Below are 16,278 nucleotides of genomic sequence, written 5' to 3'. Positions count from 1 at the left end.
ACGAATATTAAAGGGTACCGTGTATTTTACTTCAGACCATATTGATATAAATTCTGATCAAACGGTCCAGATTTATACTAAAAATTTGAGTTACTTTAGGTATCCGGACTCATGGTGTTCTGGGGCAGCTTTTTTTTTTTTTTCTTGCGGAGTGAAAATGCCCGTAGCTTGTATTGCAAAAATCATGGGTTACATTTTGTCATGCATTACATGCCTTATAGGCAATTTGATCTTAACATGGAAATAACCCTTCCCTAAGCCCTTTCTAGTGCAGATCTACCAATAAAGGATATGTAAAACCAAGGTGATCCCACTGTTCTAATCTACCCTTTTTTGTAAGTTGATCAGCGAGCTGAATTTGACTGCGAGGAACCTTACAGCATGTTAGGTCCTTTCTTGCTCTGAACACCTTCCAGATATGAAAAACCTCCCTGCATGCGCTCCAATCAGACTGGATTGGTGGATTGGCACTATTACAGATTGTTGTTAAGGTCTGGCTGTCTGGGGCAGCCTATTGGTATTGGTTTTGATAGGGATAGTCATTGGAATAATGAAGCTTATCTATTTGAAACATTTTCATAAACCTGCCTCCTTACAACAAAAAGAAAATTTTGAGAATTGTCAATTTTAACTTAAGACAACCAAAATAAGTCACATTTCATCCAATCCTGAATCCTTCGCTTACAAGATTTATAAATCTAAACTAAAATAAAAAAAAAGAAATACAATTTGAGCTAAAAGTTACATATCACCGTCAGAAAAAATAAATGTAAGAGCATCTACATCTCTGAAACTATTAGAGTTTTTAATCTAACGTGATAGTTTTTAAACTAGTTTTAGAGATGTAGGAGAGTTTCTTATTTATAAATTATGCTGTAAAGTTTCTTATTAAGAAACTGTTTATAAACTCCATACTGGAATATGAGAGTTAGAATCTCTTTTGAGTTGCTGAGATGTAGATGCTGTCCTATCTCAGCTTTAACCGATACCGTTGATATGATTGAATGATACATAGTGGTTTAATGGGCGGGCGGGTACGGGTACCTCGGGTATACCCGGGCACGAGTATGGGTACGTCTCGGGTACGGGTATGACGGGTACTAGGGTATACGGGTACGGGTATGTCGGGTATTTTTTTTCAAAAACCATATCCTACCCATCCTATACCCGTACCCGTTGTACCCTTGACGGGTAGGGCGGTCCGGGTACGGGTATTTTTTTTTTGCTGTTTTTTTTTTCGGTTTTTTTTTTCGGTTTTTTTTTTTCGAGTCCGGATGGGATGGCACCGGGTGGGAGGGAACTTTGGATTTTTGAATTTTGAATTAAAGTGAACAGTAGACGGGTATCGGGTAGGGGTAGTCGGGTACGGGTATGGTCGGGTAGGGTATGGTCGGGTATTTGTCCAAAAAAACCCGCGTACCCGAGTATCCGATCCATACCCGGGCTCGGGCACGGGTACCCCGGGCGGCGGGCACGGACGGGCAGGGTAGGGTATACCCTTAACGGGTATTATTACAACTCTAATGATACATAGCGACCAACTTAACTCATTCTTGTATTTCATAAACGTGCAAGATGTTACGATTAAGTTTTTTTTAACATTTTTTTTATTACTAATTTAGTATTTTATTGACAAAAATGGTACAAATTAAAATGTTTAAGACCATTGTTTTTAATTGATTTAATTAATAAATTAAAATCATTGATTTACTTGGATGTATCTGTCTACAATAATTAAAGAAAAATTTAGTTTCTGATTTTACTTGGATGTTATTTTGGGCTTTTACAGGCTGTTATGGCCCAAATCACTTGTTTGCACAAATAAATGAAGTATCATCATCAGGAAACAGCTTGGGTGGCCATCGGACCCAAAGTAGTTCCAACGGTACTTTGGGTCCGATGGCCAGTTCACCACCCGGGCTTCGTCTCTTGCTCTTCCTCTGGAATGTCCGCTCAAAAACCCTAAACCCAGTACCTTACTTTTGGCGTGTGTTAATTCGCTCCGGTCGCCTCTCAGTCTCTAGGTACCAAATCTCCATGTTCGATTTAGATGCTTGTTCTTTTAGTTATTGAGTTTTTCGTAAATATTTTACTAAATGGAACTTGTTGTGGAGACCTGATGATGATAGAATTGGTACAAGTTCGTGGATCTGGAAACAAAAAAAATGTGTTCTCTGTTGAATTCCGATAAGAATGTACAATGATTATTCCAATTTTTCCTCTTTTTCTCTCTGAAACGGAAATTGTTATATCTTTACAAAAAGAATGGTTTCAGATATCCTACCGTGTAGAATGATATTTGCATTGCCAGACTGTACGATCAGAATCCAGGCCAATCCGGCCCGAGGTGGAATGTACAAGGTCCCTTTAATATTCGTGCCAGAGCAGATTGGGCGGTTGATAATTTTGAGTTGCAATCCTAAAATGTGTATGTGTATGTGTATGTGTATATGTATATGTATGGAATTATTCTATTTTGAGTTACTTTAGGGGATCTGAATTCATAATTCTCGGTTGGGAATTATTCTATCTCCTTTGGTATCACAAGGGATACTCACCCCAAAAGAATAGGCTATTCGGTGTGGCTTTTGGTGGAGGTACCGAATAGCCTATTCGGTACCTCTAAAATGTAAATGGGTGGTACCGGATAGCCAATCAAGTTGGTTCCCTAAAATTCAGTTTTTTATTTATGGTTTATAAAAAAAATTCCAAAAGAATAGGGTTAATTGCTTGTGTATCCATCAAATCTTTCAAAATTATCAAACAAAATATTATATTTTGATGGCTAAGGAAAATCAATGTACATTCCTATATGGGTCCAGAGAACAGTGTGATGAAATAATTTTGCAATTATGAGATTTACTGAGGGTCTTCACAAAAACAGTATATATTCTTGTTTTAATTGTTGCTGGTGTTTCTGTCTGGAGACTTCCATTTGAAGACATTCAGTTCCTTTTTTTTTTATTCTTTTATTAACATTTTTTCTTTTATTTTGTTAGGGTCTGCTTTATCCCTTCTATTTACTTACTCTTCTCAGGATTAAGTTTTGTTTCTTCTCATCAAAATGTAACTCCAAATTGTACATTACCTAACGTATATTTTTCTTCGTGCCTCATTTTGTTTGTTAAAGTTTTGATAGGGATGATTATCTCTTAGTCCCCGCGAAAATTTATCTGATCGACATAGAGAAAATGCATTTTCTTCGCTCAAAGTTGTGCATTTTTATTTTAGAGGTATTACTATTTTTAAGATTTATGGATTTATTTCTAAATCATAGTATTAGACCTTAAATTCAATAGTTGAACTTTCTGAAATTAAAAATAATTTTATGGATGAAATTTTGATCTACTGTTGGTTTTTTAAACAATAAACATGAATTGTATTTTTTTATTATTATTTTTTTTTGTGGTGAAGACCCGGTGATGGAATTATAAGTATAAGAACATATATCAGAAAAGAATGTTCTCTGTTGAAGCCCGATAAGATGTACTACAAGAATTAAGGTTGGGTTGCACTAAATTATGGATTTAGAATAACAGGGTCCCTGCAATTCTTTGGAATCATAGCAGATTTATTTCCATACACATACACATACGCATACACATCATATATACATGGAGAAATAGCAGAAACTTTTATCTATAGAAATAGCAAAAATGGTGACATGTTCTTGGTTCGGATGTAATTAAGTGAACCATGTACATTTTTATATGGGATCCAGAGAACAGCATGTTTAAATAAAATTATGAAGTTTTCTGAGGGTCTTCACAACACTTTTAGTATATGCTTCTTGGTTTTGTTGAATCCCTTTCCTTTTGCTTAATATTGTTTCATTTTTTTTTTCAAGCTGTAAGGGACATCTTTATCCCCTTTTAATTATAACTTTTGTATTTGTCTATAGTATCAGCACATGATTTTCTTAAATTACTGCTTGCTACATTGACCTCTAGGATGCCAATGAAACATTATAATGCATGCATATTAGAAAGCATTTTGGTGATTTCTCTATGTTGTCACATCTCTATGTTGTAATACTATAATTTTCAATTTTGCTTTTACTGCTCACTGTTGAGTTAATGGTTTTATGTTTTCTATATTTGATAAACTCATTTCACAAGAGTATCTCTGTATTTCTTTTTGTTTATAATTTTTAATCAAGTTCTCTAATCTGGAACATTTGGGAAAGCTGGAAAATAATAGTACTGCAGCATTTCATGATTTGTGTTCTAAATCACTCTTTACTGTTAACCATTACTAAAATTTTGCTACTTGGCATAGAGCCTCTGCCTTTGCTGGTAAAAGTTTGTCAATTTAAGAAAATGGCGTTAAAATTTTATTTTAAAATATTTTTTCTAGTACTGGTGCTATTTTTTTTTTTAAATATATATTAAATTTACCGTTGCAAAGGCCCAATGATGACATTAGGTTTCTAATTTCTTATCATTTTTGTGTTTTTTGTGATGGTTTGTGTTGTCCTGGGTCTCCTATAAAGATGACTGCTCTTATGGACATCAAGTAATTTGTTTATCTTGAATTTTTTTTACTGAAGAGTCTTAAAACTTCAGCTAATTATCCTTGCATACCAAAGTGAAGGTGTTTAGTTAATTTTTTTTTTTTTAATTTTGAAGATGATGATGACTTGACTGGGAACTCTTTGAGAGTTATTTTGTTAGTGCCAAGCTCAAGATATTTTGTTTTACTAAGACTATAGTTTTAAATTGATTTAATTAATTCATTAAAATCAGTGATTTACTTGGATGCTAGATCTGTCTATAATAATTAAAGAAAAATTCGTTTAGTTCCTTTAAATTTAGTTTCTGATTTTACTTGGATGTTTGTTTGGGTTTATACAGGTCGTGATGGCCCAAATCACTTGCTTGCACAAATAATGAAAACGAAATATGACCACCGCTGGGCTCTGTCTCTTGCTCTTCCTCTGGAATGTCCGCTCAAAAACCCTAAACCTGCCTTAGCTTTTGGCGTGTGTTACTTCTCTCCGGTGGCCTCTCAGTCTCTAGGTACCGAATCTCCATTTTCAATTTTGATTCCTGTTATCGATGGTTGGATTTATGAATTAAGTCAACTATATCTTGCATTTTTCTATATGGAATTTTGATAATGAATTAATTGTTAATAACTTTTGTTGTTGTGGAGACCTGATGATGATGGAATTGGTATAAGCTCGTGGATCTGAAAAAACAAAAAAATGTGTTCTCTGTTGAATCCCGGTAAGAATGTACAACGGTTATTCCAATTTTGCTGTTTTAATCTGGCACGAATCTCAAATCAGACACCTATAATCCAAGGGTCGGGCTGTACGATCAGAATCCAGGCCAATCTGGCCCTGTGTGGAATGTACAGGGTGCCTTCAATATCCGTGCCAGTGCTGATTGGACGGTCTGGATAAAAACCCTAAAAATTGAGTTACTTTAGGGGATCCTGATTCATAGTTCTCCTGCGGCATCACAGGGGGATACTCACTCCAAAAGAATAGGCTATTCGGTACCTGTAAAACATAAATGGGTGGTACCGAATAGGTTCAGTACTGATGGTTTTTTTAGAAAACCAACCAATCAAGTCGGTGCTCTAAAATTCAATTTTTTATTTATGGTTTATAAAAAAAATTCCTAAAAAAAAGGGATAATTGCTTGTGTATCCATCAAAACTTTCAAAATTATCAAACAAAATATCCTCTTTGGATGGATGAGGAAAATCAATGTACATTCCTATATGGGTCCAGAGAACAGTGTGATGAAATAATTTTGCAATTATGAGATTTACTGAGGGTCTTCACAAAACAGTCTATATTCTTGGTTTATTTGTTGCTGATGTTTGTCTGGATACCTTCCATTTTGCTTAATATTTGAACTTTCTGAAATGAAAAATTATTTTATGGATTTTTTTTAATGAAATTTTGGTCTACTGTTGGTTTTTTTAAACAATAAGCATGCATTGTATTTGTTTTGTTGTGAAGACCCGGTGATGGAATTATAAGTATAAGAACCAAGGTTCTAAATAGCGATTATAGCGGCATAGCGGGGAGACAAAAAAAAAAGTTATTGCGAATAGCGTAACTATAGCGGAAGCTATCACACATAGCGATTTTTCTTTTTCAAACTTTATATTCTATATTTCTACTAATTATCAACGTAATCAATATTAGAGAATTGATGTAACAACTAAATGACAACTAATCTAAGTCTATATTTTTTATCAATTACGCAAATAAAAAAGAAAAAAAATCTAAAAAGTAATATTATTTAATAGTTTATACTTCATGTATTACATATTATAATAGACAAAGAGCAATTAATTATATAAGGTAAATGAAGTCAATATACATATTTAAACATATTATAATTATAATAATAATCAAAATCAGCTTTCAATTGAAACGAACGATAATAATTTTACAAATGAATACTATAAAAAGAGTAATCAAAATGAAGAATTAGTATTTGAATATTTCTCGATATAGAATGATAGAATAAATCACAAATAAAAATAAAAGCATATAATTTGGTTTAGTATATTTATCGTAGAAGACCATGTAGCATTAGAAATAAGAATAGAAGTACAGATGTCCATATAAATTGCAAAAAAAAAAAAATGTAGCTAAGCGGTAGCTATAGCGGGTCTCATATAGCGGTAATAGCGGTCAGCTATTATAGCTATAGCGGTCGTAGCTGAGTTAGTGCAATTTTATCTCATAGCTTAGTGTTTATGGTCCGGAAAAGCTAATTAGAACACTAATAAGAACAGATTTCCGAAAAAGAATGTTCTCTGTTGAAACAGAAGCCTGATAAGATGTACTACAAGAATTATGGTTGCACTAAATTATAGGGTCCCTGTGGTTTTTTTAAACAATAAGTATGCATTTTATTTGTTTTGTGGTGAAGACCCGGTGATGGAATTATGAGTACAAGAAAAGATATCCGAAAAAGAATGTTCTCTGTTGAAGTCTGATAAGATGTACGACAAGAATTATGGTTGCACTAAATTATAGGGTCCCTGTAGTTCTTTGGAATCACAGTAGATTTATTTCCATACATATACACACATGCATACGCTACATATCATATTTTTTATCTATAGAAATTGCAAAAATGGTGACATGTTCATGGTTCGGAAATAATTCGGGGAGAAGCTGGAAAAAAATGAGTATTATTCGGGAACCATGCCTATCTGTGACACAACACACAATGTCTTGAAGTCCAAATCACTTATATTGTTTAATTTGAAATTTTTTATGTCATGAATAAAAGTTTCGGTAACAATTTATAAATTCACATCCCTTAGGTTACCTGACTGAGTACAATTGAAATGGACGGTCCAGGATTTGTCTTTTAACTTGACAAAAATCTCAAAGCATAAATAATACTGGCCCCCTTTAATAATATTCAGGTTACCTGACTGAGTACAATTGAAATGGACAGTCCAGGATCTGTCTTTTAACTTGGCACGAATCTCAAAGCATAAATAATACTGCCCCCTGCACCATCCCAAATAGGCACTGGCTGATAGTATATCTGGACTCTCCGTTTCAATTGTATTGAGTCAGGTAGATGGGAAGATAGGGATGCCACAGCTGCAAAGTGAACCATGTACATTTTTATATGGGCTCCAGAGAATAACATGTTTAAATAAAATTGTGAAGTTTGCTGAGGGTCTTCATGACACTTTTAGTTTATGCTTCTTGGTTTTGTTGAATGAGGAGGGTTCCAATGCCTTATTTTTTTCATATCTCATATTTTATATTTTCGTTTTCAAAGTCCAAATTGTTAATCCGAACCGTTCAACAAAATATTTATACTAAAATATGCATGGAGATCAAATTTTATATTTTTTGGAATTTTTTTGCTATTTTTTAAGATAGATACAAAATCACTGTTTTTGAACCGTTCAAAAAACAGTGATTTTCTATCCATCTTAAAAAAACAGTAAAAAAATTTCAAAAATTATAAAATTTCATCCCTAACCATATTTTAGTATGAATATTATGTTGAACGGTTCGGATCGACAATTTAGAGTTTGAATATGAAGAAAATGAAAATATAAAATATGAAGTATGATGAGGTATGAAAAAAATGAGGTATTGAAATCCTCCTCTTGTTGAATACCTTTGCTTTTGCTTAATATTGTTTTTTTTTATATGATTGCTTCAATTTTTTTCCAAATGTGAGGAACTTCCTTGTCCCTTTTAACTGTAACTTTTGTATTCGTTTGTAGTATCAGCCTATCAGCACATGATTTTCTTAAATTTCTGCATGCTACATTGACATCTCTATGTTGTAATCCTATAATTTTCAATTTTTCCTTTACTGTTCACTGTTACCTTCCATTTTTGCATCATTGTTGAGTTAATGGTTTTATGTTTTCTATATTTGATTTGCTATTTTTTTTCTTCTAAATTACTGGCCAATGATGAAATTTATTTCACACGAGTATCTCAAATCTTTTGTCTAACACTGATGAAATTTTCTTGTCTTTTTTCGCTTTCATTGCTCCCACTGATATCTGACATTCATACAAGATGCAATTTACAACATTTTATAAATTAGGGCTCTGGAGACTTGGCATTTTGTAATAGTAATTTTAACCTTCATAAACTGTCTGAAGACACCCCAATAACATCCTAGTTTTTTTTCAATTTTTTTTTTATTCCTTTTTTCTCATTTGAATGTGTGCAGTTGTAGATTTGGTGTGCATGTTCCTGCACTAGATTAAAAAGTTGATTCATGCATGACCTTTAGTTCTTTTTCTAAAACTTTCTATATATCTCTGTATTTCTTTTCATTTGTAATTTTTAATCAAGTTCTCAATCTGGAACATTATTTGGGGAAGCTGCCAATACCATCTACGGTGAGAATCGTTGGATATCTACTTCTCAAGATTAAGGGGAAAACGGTGTTACAGACAATGGAGCTCGTTTTTCTGGTGTGCATGTTGGCATATTTGGAAGCGAAGAACCGAGAAAATTTTCTCTGCAAGGACAATTCCTGCACGGCTGCTGGCAGACAAGGTGGTACAAGAGGGGAAGATGTAGTTAAAATACTGTAATGTCGATAAAAGATTGTTGTTGATGGGCACTAATCTCTTAGCAGATCCAGATTAGTCTTAATGGGTTATATGTTATATTATGATGGATGTCTGTATGTATTTAGTTTTTTTTTTTGTAAATTCACCTTGTTTTGGATGTTTAGAGGAGTCTTGATCAGTGCTGCTGATATGATGCTTGTATGATGAACAACGCAGGTTTACTGGTATGGTGAACAGTGGTACCGGGCTAGCGCGCGCTATGCAACATGAGTTTTTTTTTTTTTTTTTCAATTTATATGGGTTTTAAATAAATGCTCAGATTGGATTTTAACTGTAATTTTTTTTTTTTGCAATTGACGTACTAAGTTTTATAGTAAACTATTAATTATTAAATTAGAGATCCATCAAACGAAATCAAATAAGGAAGCTACAGCACGCTATGCAACACGAGTTTTTTTTTTTTTCAATTTATATAAACTTTAAATAAAGGCTCAGATTTTATATATTAAGATATTTCTTGAAGTAGCAAAATGATACTTATTATATGGTAGTTTTAATATTTTGAATAGATTAAGATAATTAATCATGCCATGATATTTAGGTTATTTTGAAATTTAAATAGAAAAAAGATAGATTATGTCATAATGCTGAATATATTTTGAATAGAAAAAGATCGATAGTTTATGATATTAATATTATTATGGATATTTTGAGTCGCAATTTGAACTTTGTATTGGTTCAATATGAATATTATAATTTTTTAATCAATTTGATGTTATTTATTGTTATATGAGACTTAGATAATGTTGATATTTAGTACAAATATATGATATAATTTTTATAAAAATAAAAAAACGCTATGTGACATAGCTTTCGCTATAGCGATGCTATTCGCTATAGCTTTTTTTTTCGACTTCCCGCTATGACGCGATAAACGCTATTTAGAATCTTGATCCTGATAATGATGACTTGGTATTAGTTGTTCATGCTCACATACATGTCATTTTGATGAATTGTATTCGCTTGAGAGATGCTAAATTCAAAATTTTAATTTTAGTACATGTCATTTATAACCTTATGCCACTTGAAAGATCTGGGTGCTTTGTACTAATTTGGAAGATTTGGATACATTGTATTTCTCACTTGGCAGATGCCAAATTTAAAATTTGAATTCAATTATAAAATACAAGTCATTTATAACCAAAGATTTGGATGCATTGCATTATTCGGGTAAAGATTTTAGCTCAAGACAGCAATGAGGTAAGAGAAATTTTTTTCTTTGGACCATTTTGTCCATGTTTCAAAAAGAAAATTAATAAAGAAATATTAATGGACAATCTGCATTAATGGATTAATTAATTCTTCAAATAAATTGAAAGATTTACTTTCTTAAAACCGGTGAAGTCAAATTTCATAAAATCAGTGAAGGTTGGATATATTTACTTCCTGAAACATAGACAGAATACAAATTTCTTTTTTGACATAATTAATGCAAATTAGAATAATACTGTGAAGACAATATATTATTCCTTCTTAATTTTTTTGTTTTTAATTATTAGTTAGTGATAGGCAGTTAATTTTTATCAATTTGTTATATAACAAAGTATATCTAATATGTATTATTTTAATAGGTCAGCTATTGAAAATTAAAAGCAATAAGATGTTCTCTATAATAGCAAAATGAGCATGAAAAAAAAAAAATTCAGCACGACACAAATTATAGATGTTGCAATTTATAATGTAGTAGCATAAAAATAACAATCATTATTCCTAAAATTTTTTTTTAACAACAAAAATTCGAATAGCGTTTCTGATGAAAAAAATCATCATACAAACAATTAAACTAAAACTATAAATAATAATAAATTCATTTAAATTAAACATAGTATTCTCAAATATCATTAATCTAACGTGTCCCTGTTTCTTTTCTATTTCATCTATAGGCACATCCTGTGCATTACGAGTTTACCACCATTCGAGATAGCATAGAAGTCAGTATTATTTTTGCTCTGAGATTCGTGCCAAGTTAAATAAACTGTTCGTATATCATCTCACTCTACGGAACAATACCCTTAATTATAGTAATACAATGGATACAAATTCAAAATTGACAAGGTCTTTAGGCCCAATTCTCTCATCCAATTCGTGCAAACTTTTAGGATTTTCAAGTTGTATCGGAGACAAAATAATTAAAAGAAAATAGATTTCTTGGTTGGATGTTAAACAAATTAAGTAATTAACAGGATTTTACGTTAAACATACATTTTATTTAATTTTATTTTTTGTGTGGCCATAGATATAAAACGTTCATTTCAGATTCCAATTTTATTTCCACTTCTAATTTAAATTATTTATCGTGTTGCTCTCTATTAGTGGAGTTCCGTATTCTCTATGGTAGCTATAAATTTAAGTTTAAAATTAGAACTGCCCAATAAGAATTTGGACTAATTTATTCCAATTTAGAAATTTACGAAAATCCTTTAATTAATTTGAGCCATTTAGAAAATGAATTAATAGTCTGATTTTTATTTTCCAGTAACTAAAAGAAATTAAGATTGTGGCTACTCAAAGGTCGAGAGTTCAAATTTTGCAGTATCTACGAAGAATTAAAAAAAAATTTGAGTCAATGGAGACAACACGAATTCTTCATTATTATTAGACCCTTTGCATCCCTTTTTAGTTTTCTTTGTTAAATTGATATTTGGTTGGGGAAAAACTTTTCTGTGGTATCCGTAACGCTTAATTTTTTTTAAAAGCTTATCCATACATGTAAAACCGGTCAGAAAAATAACAAGCAAAATTAATGTTTATCCGTAGATAATATGTGTACAGATAAGCATGAATCCGATAATTAATTAGCGCTTTATTTTTCACATTAATACATTAATTTGGAATCTTGGATGGATGCATCATATATTTTTTTTTGATACTGTAGATGCACCATATTTTTTTTTTGATATTGCCATACATAAGTGTATATATCATGACATGTATCCAGATTCAAAATTTCCTATTTCTCCCTCTAAAATTCATAATATCATATTTAACTCTAAAATTACCTATTTCTCCCTCTAAAAACTCATAAATTTTCTCATTTTATTATCTTTTCTATTAAACTCATTTTAAATTCATAAAGTTCCCCTTCTACCCTTTATTAAAAACAAAAATATGTAGTCCATGTAAAAAAAAGTTCAATTTTCTAATTATTTAGTTTTCGAGAGAAAATTTTAAATTTTTCTACGAGTGACGTATACGCAATAAAATTTAGACAAATGCTTGTGTGCTCGTCACAAGTAAGAAGAAATGAACCACTTGCCCTTACAACCGGGCAAGTAGAAGACTGGACATTTTCTTAAAACATGCATATATATTTTTTTAATAAAGAGTAATTGGGTACTTAAAAAATTTAAAATGAATTTAAATTGAAAAGACAATAGATTGAGTATATTTGTAAGTTTTTAAAATTTAGAGGGGTAAATATGATATTATGAACTTTAGAGGTGTAAAAATATGATATTATGAAATAGGTAATATTGAAGTTTTTAAGGGACATACATGAAATTGCCCCTATATTATAAGTACCCTGATCTGACATAATCTGCTTCTCCCAATAAGTTTTCTATATATTTTTTTTTTGGTTGATTCAAGGGATTGCCATTTCTCCGCTAGAGACAAAATTAAGAATTCCAGGTATTTTTTGTTGTTGTTGTGTCTTTTACTATTCTCTCTCTTTTTTTTTTTTTTTGAAAATATTGGTAGAGGCTACCAATTGGTTACATCATTCATCACTAAGCATTCAGTAACAACTCAACATCTCAAATAGAAATTACAATCCATAGAGGCATGTGGATGCCATCTATCCAATTCCTTGTCGACTAACTGATCCTGTACAATATCTCATCCATAGCTTCTCTTCTTGCAAAATCAGTTGTACCAAATCTGTACAATATCTCATCCATAGAGGCATGTCTTTTACTATTCTCATTGGCCAAATCTGACAACAAATTAAAATACAAATGCATCTACACCTACAAATTTACAAATTAACAGAAGGATAATGACATTAACATCTAGTTTAGCTTAATGCAGTGCTCAAAATAATAAAGTTAAAATGAAAAGATATTTTTTTTGTTCTATGCATGTAGTCAGATATTGATTCAAAAATATATAGACAAGATTAGTACGTTCAGTACATATAGACAAAAATTGAAGGCTGGACTGTGAAAAGAAAATGGCCAGGCCATGCGCAAAATTGAATTATATATGGGATGTATCTAGGTTTAATTTTGAATATCAGAAATTTAATTTTCAAAATTAAGAAATAGATAGTTTGCCTACTCTAGCATGCACCTTTTGGTCAATTCTTATTATAATTATTGTTTTGGTTATTGAGGTGAAGCCTATATTAATTATAACAAGAGTTGTAGGCCTTCTTAACGTAATGGAAATTAAAAGCCTTCAATCTTATCATATATAACAGAAACTACTGAACAAGTTATACGTAGAAGGCCTCCTATCTCAACCTAATAAAGATATTACATGCATCCTTCAACTCAAGGGCGGATCTTAAGGTGGCTAAATCACCTCTATGATTTTAAAATATTAGTTATATACACTTAGATTTAATTAAATTTTTATTTTTTTGAAACATTTTATATAGTCCAGCTCCCTCATAAATAATGATATATTAATTTTAGTCTAGTGATAAGAGCTTATGTAGTGTTGAAAAGAGCTTGAATTCAATTCTCATTGGTCATAATTTTTGTATTTTAACTTTTAGCCTCTTTTATTAAGATTTTCTAGTTTCACCCCTACTTCAACTACGTACTGATCGAATTCCCATGCATGCATATATTGTCCCATATCCATATATCTATAATATTGCTGCTACGTTTGAATTTGCGCAACCTCAGGGGCGGAACCTATATGGTTTCAAGGGAGGCAGCCGTTTTTTCTAGATTTTGAATTTTAGTGGTGATCTATTGGTCCCGATTGACTTTGTCATGTTGGGGGCCATGCTTATTACAAAAAATTAAGGCTAATTAATTAATTAGGTTGGTGTGAAACTATGTTAATGTTATTGCACAAATTAACTAACTCTATGATATACAGATATTCAATTGTGACAATGCCAACAATCTGCAGTCCTAACAAAATAAAGGTGGTCTTTGTTCTCGGTGCAACCGGTACCGGCAAATCGAAGCTTGCTATCTCTCTTGCTCAATGTTTCAATGGAGAGATCATCAACTCCGACAAAATCCAGGTTTATGATGCCATCCCTGTCATAACCAACAGGGTGTCCGAATCAGAGCTATCAGCTGCCCCGCACCATTTGCTCGCTTTCATTCCCCCGGACACTGAATTTCATGCTACCGACTTCATCCATCATTGCATACAATCAATCTCCTCCATTGCTTCTCGCAACCACCTTCCTATTATTGCAGGTGGATCAAACTCCTACATTAAGGAACTCGTAGAAAACACCGACTTTGATGCACGGCATGAATCGTGCTTTATATGGCTCGATTCAAACCCTAATGTCTTAAATCGCTTTGTATCAATCCGAGTTGACTCCATGATGCAACAAGGGTTGGTTGAGGAAGCACGATCGCTATTTGATTTTGAGAACAGTGACTATAGTACAGGAGTAAAGCGCGCCATAGGGGTGCCCGAGTTAGACGGGTACTTTAGAGCCACATTAATGGGGTCTGACAATGAAGAATTGGAAAGAATGCTTGAAGAGGCAGTGAATAACATCAAGGCAAACACATGCAACCTTATTGAGAACCAAGTGGAGAAGATTCGATGGTTCAAAAAGCTCAACGGGTGGTGCATCCATCGAGTTGATGTATCAGAGGTTTTAACAATGAAATTGGCCAGAACTCTGAATGATGTGGAGGAAAATGATCTATGGGAGCGGGTCGTAGCCATGCCGTGCTGTGATGTTGTGAAAGAGTTCTTGGATGAGAACACCAGAAATATTTTTGAATTGAAGAATGGTTTTGCAAATGCTAACACCATGAATGAATCCATGGAGTTGCTTATCTGATTGAAATATCTGAAATGTGAGGAGTACTTATTATGTAGTAAACCAAATATAATTATGGAAAATAAACAAATAAATATCAGTTTCACTGATATTCATTAGGGGTATGTTTGGTCGCAAAAATAAGAATAGCTAGAATAGTTTTTTTTTTGTTATTTGTTTTATTAGAATAGTCAAATTTAACTTTTTATAAGAATAAGTTATTCTAATTAGACAAAAATATTGAATTTACTATTCTAACTATTCAACTTCATTCAAACAAAAACTGATCTCTACCTTTCTCGGTCCGGTCCAATGAATGCGTATCCTCTGCATTAACTCAAAAAGAAATATTTTGAATTAATGAATCTCAACCGTCTGATTTTAAAGAGAGCCAATCAAGACTCTGCTTATGATATAGAGGCTTTCTAATATTAGTGCGGATCTAATCTGCATGAATCTTAAAACATATCGGATGGTCAGAATTCATTAACTCAAAAGATTCCCTTTTGAGTTAATGCAGAGGATACGAATTTCGGTCGAATCTGGTCAGTTTCACGGTCCGAATATGATCCGAATATGGGCAGATTAGCACATGCATTGCAATGATTGCATCTTTACGTAGTTTCAATTTGTTTACATTCTGCAGTACAATTTCAATTTATTATTTTGCCATTTTTGTCATGCAAAGAGAAGAAAGAAAAACTAACAGATAACATAATCATCCCCAAATTGTGACTTTATACCTCTGTTAGGGTCACATCTTGATTTTGGTAAAATTTAAATTTATAGTATGTGGATCAACTGGAAGTTGGCTTTATGAACAGGAACACAGTTTGAGTTAAAATTTTAACCGTCCGATCAGAATTCAATCCAATCCAACCCACGTTTGTAATGAACAGGAACCTTTAATATTCGTGCGGATGCAAATTGGACAGTCCAGATCGAACCTCAAAATTTGAGTTAACTAAGAGGATACGAAACAATGAAACCTTAATTAGGATCTCCCTTTAATTAACCCAAATTGAGTTTGGATCCGAACACTTAGCTCTGCTCTTGCCAATACCGGATTGATCTGAATTCTAATCGGACGGAACAAAAACATTTCTCAAAATTTCAAAATTTGAGATGCTTTAGAGATCTGGACCCGTGTATCAATTCTCGGAATTGCCTTCAACGAGTACATATAATCAAATTCCAATTTATGAAAAATT

At 32.3% G+C, this 16,278-nt stretch overlaps 1 long non-coding RNA gene and 1 pseudogene across 1 annotated transcript; both read left to right on the top strand.

The window, feature by feature from the left end:
* The first annotated feature begins 1,892 nt into the window (after nt 1–1,892).
* Nucleotides 1,893–9,304, top strand: LOC144560657 (uncharacterized). Its single transcript, XR_013513439.1, has 3 exons — nt 1,893–2,024; nt 4,854–5,018; nt 8,845–9,304. It is a non-coding gene; the product is annotated as an uncharacterized LOC144560657 (long non-coding RNA).
* Nucleotides 9,305–14,167: 4,863 nt separating this feature from the next.
* LOC144560232 (adenylate isopentenyltransferase 5, chloroplastic pseudogene) lies at nt 14,168–15,088 on the top strand (annotated as a pseudogene).
* The last annotated feature ends 1,190 nt before the right edge of the window (nt 15,089–16,278 follow it).

The sequence above is a fragment of the Carex rostrata genome, chromosome 10 (assembly GCF_964058835.1).
Source record: "Carex rostrata chromosome 10, lpCarRost1.2, whole genome shotgun sequence".
Taxonomy (NCBI): domain Eukaryota; kingdom Viridiplantae; phylum Streptophyta; class Magnoliopsida; order Poales; family Cyperaceae; genus Carex; species Carex rostrata.
Note: the sequence above shows the minus strand (reverse complement) of the source record. Positions and strands in the feature narration are given on the sequence as shown.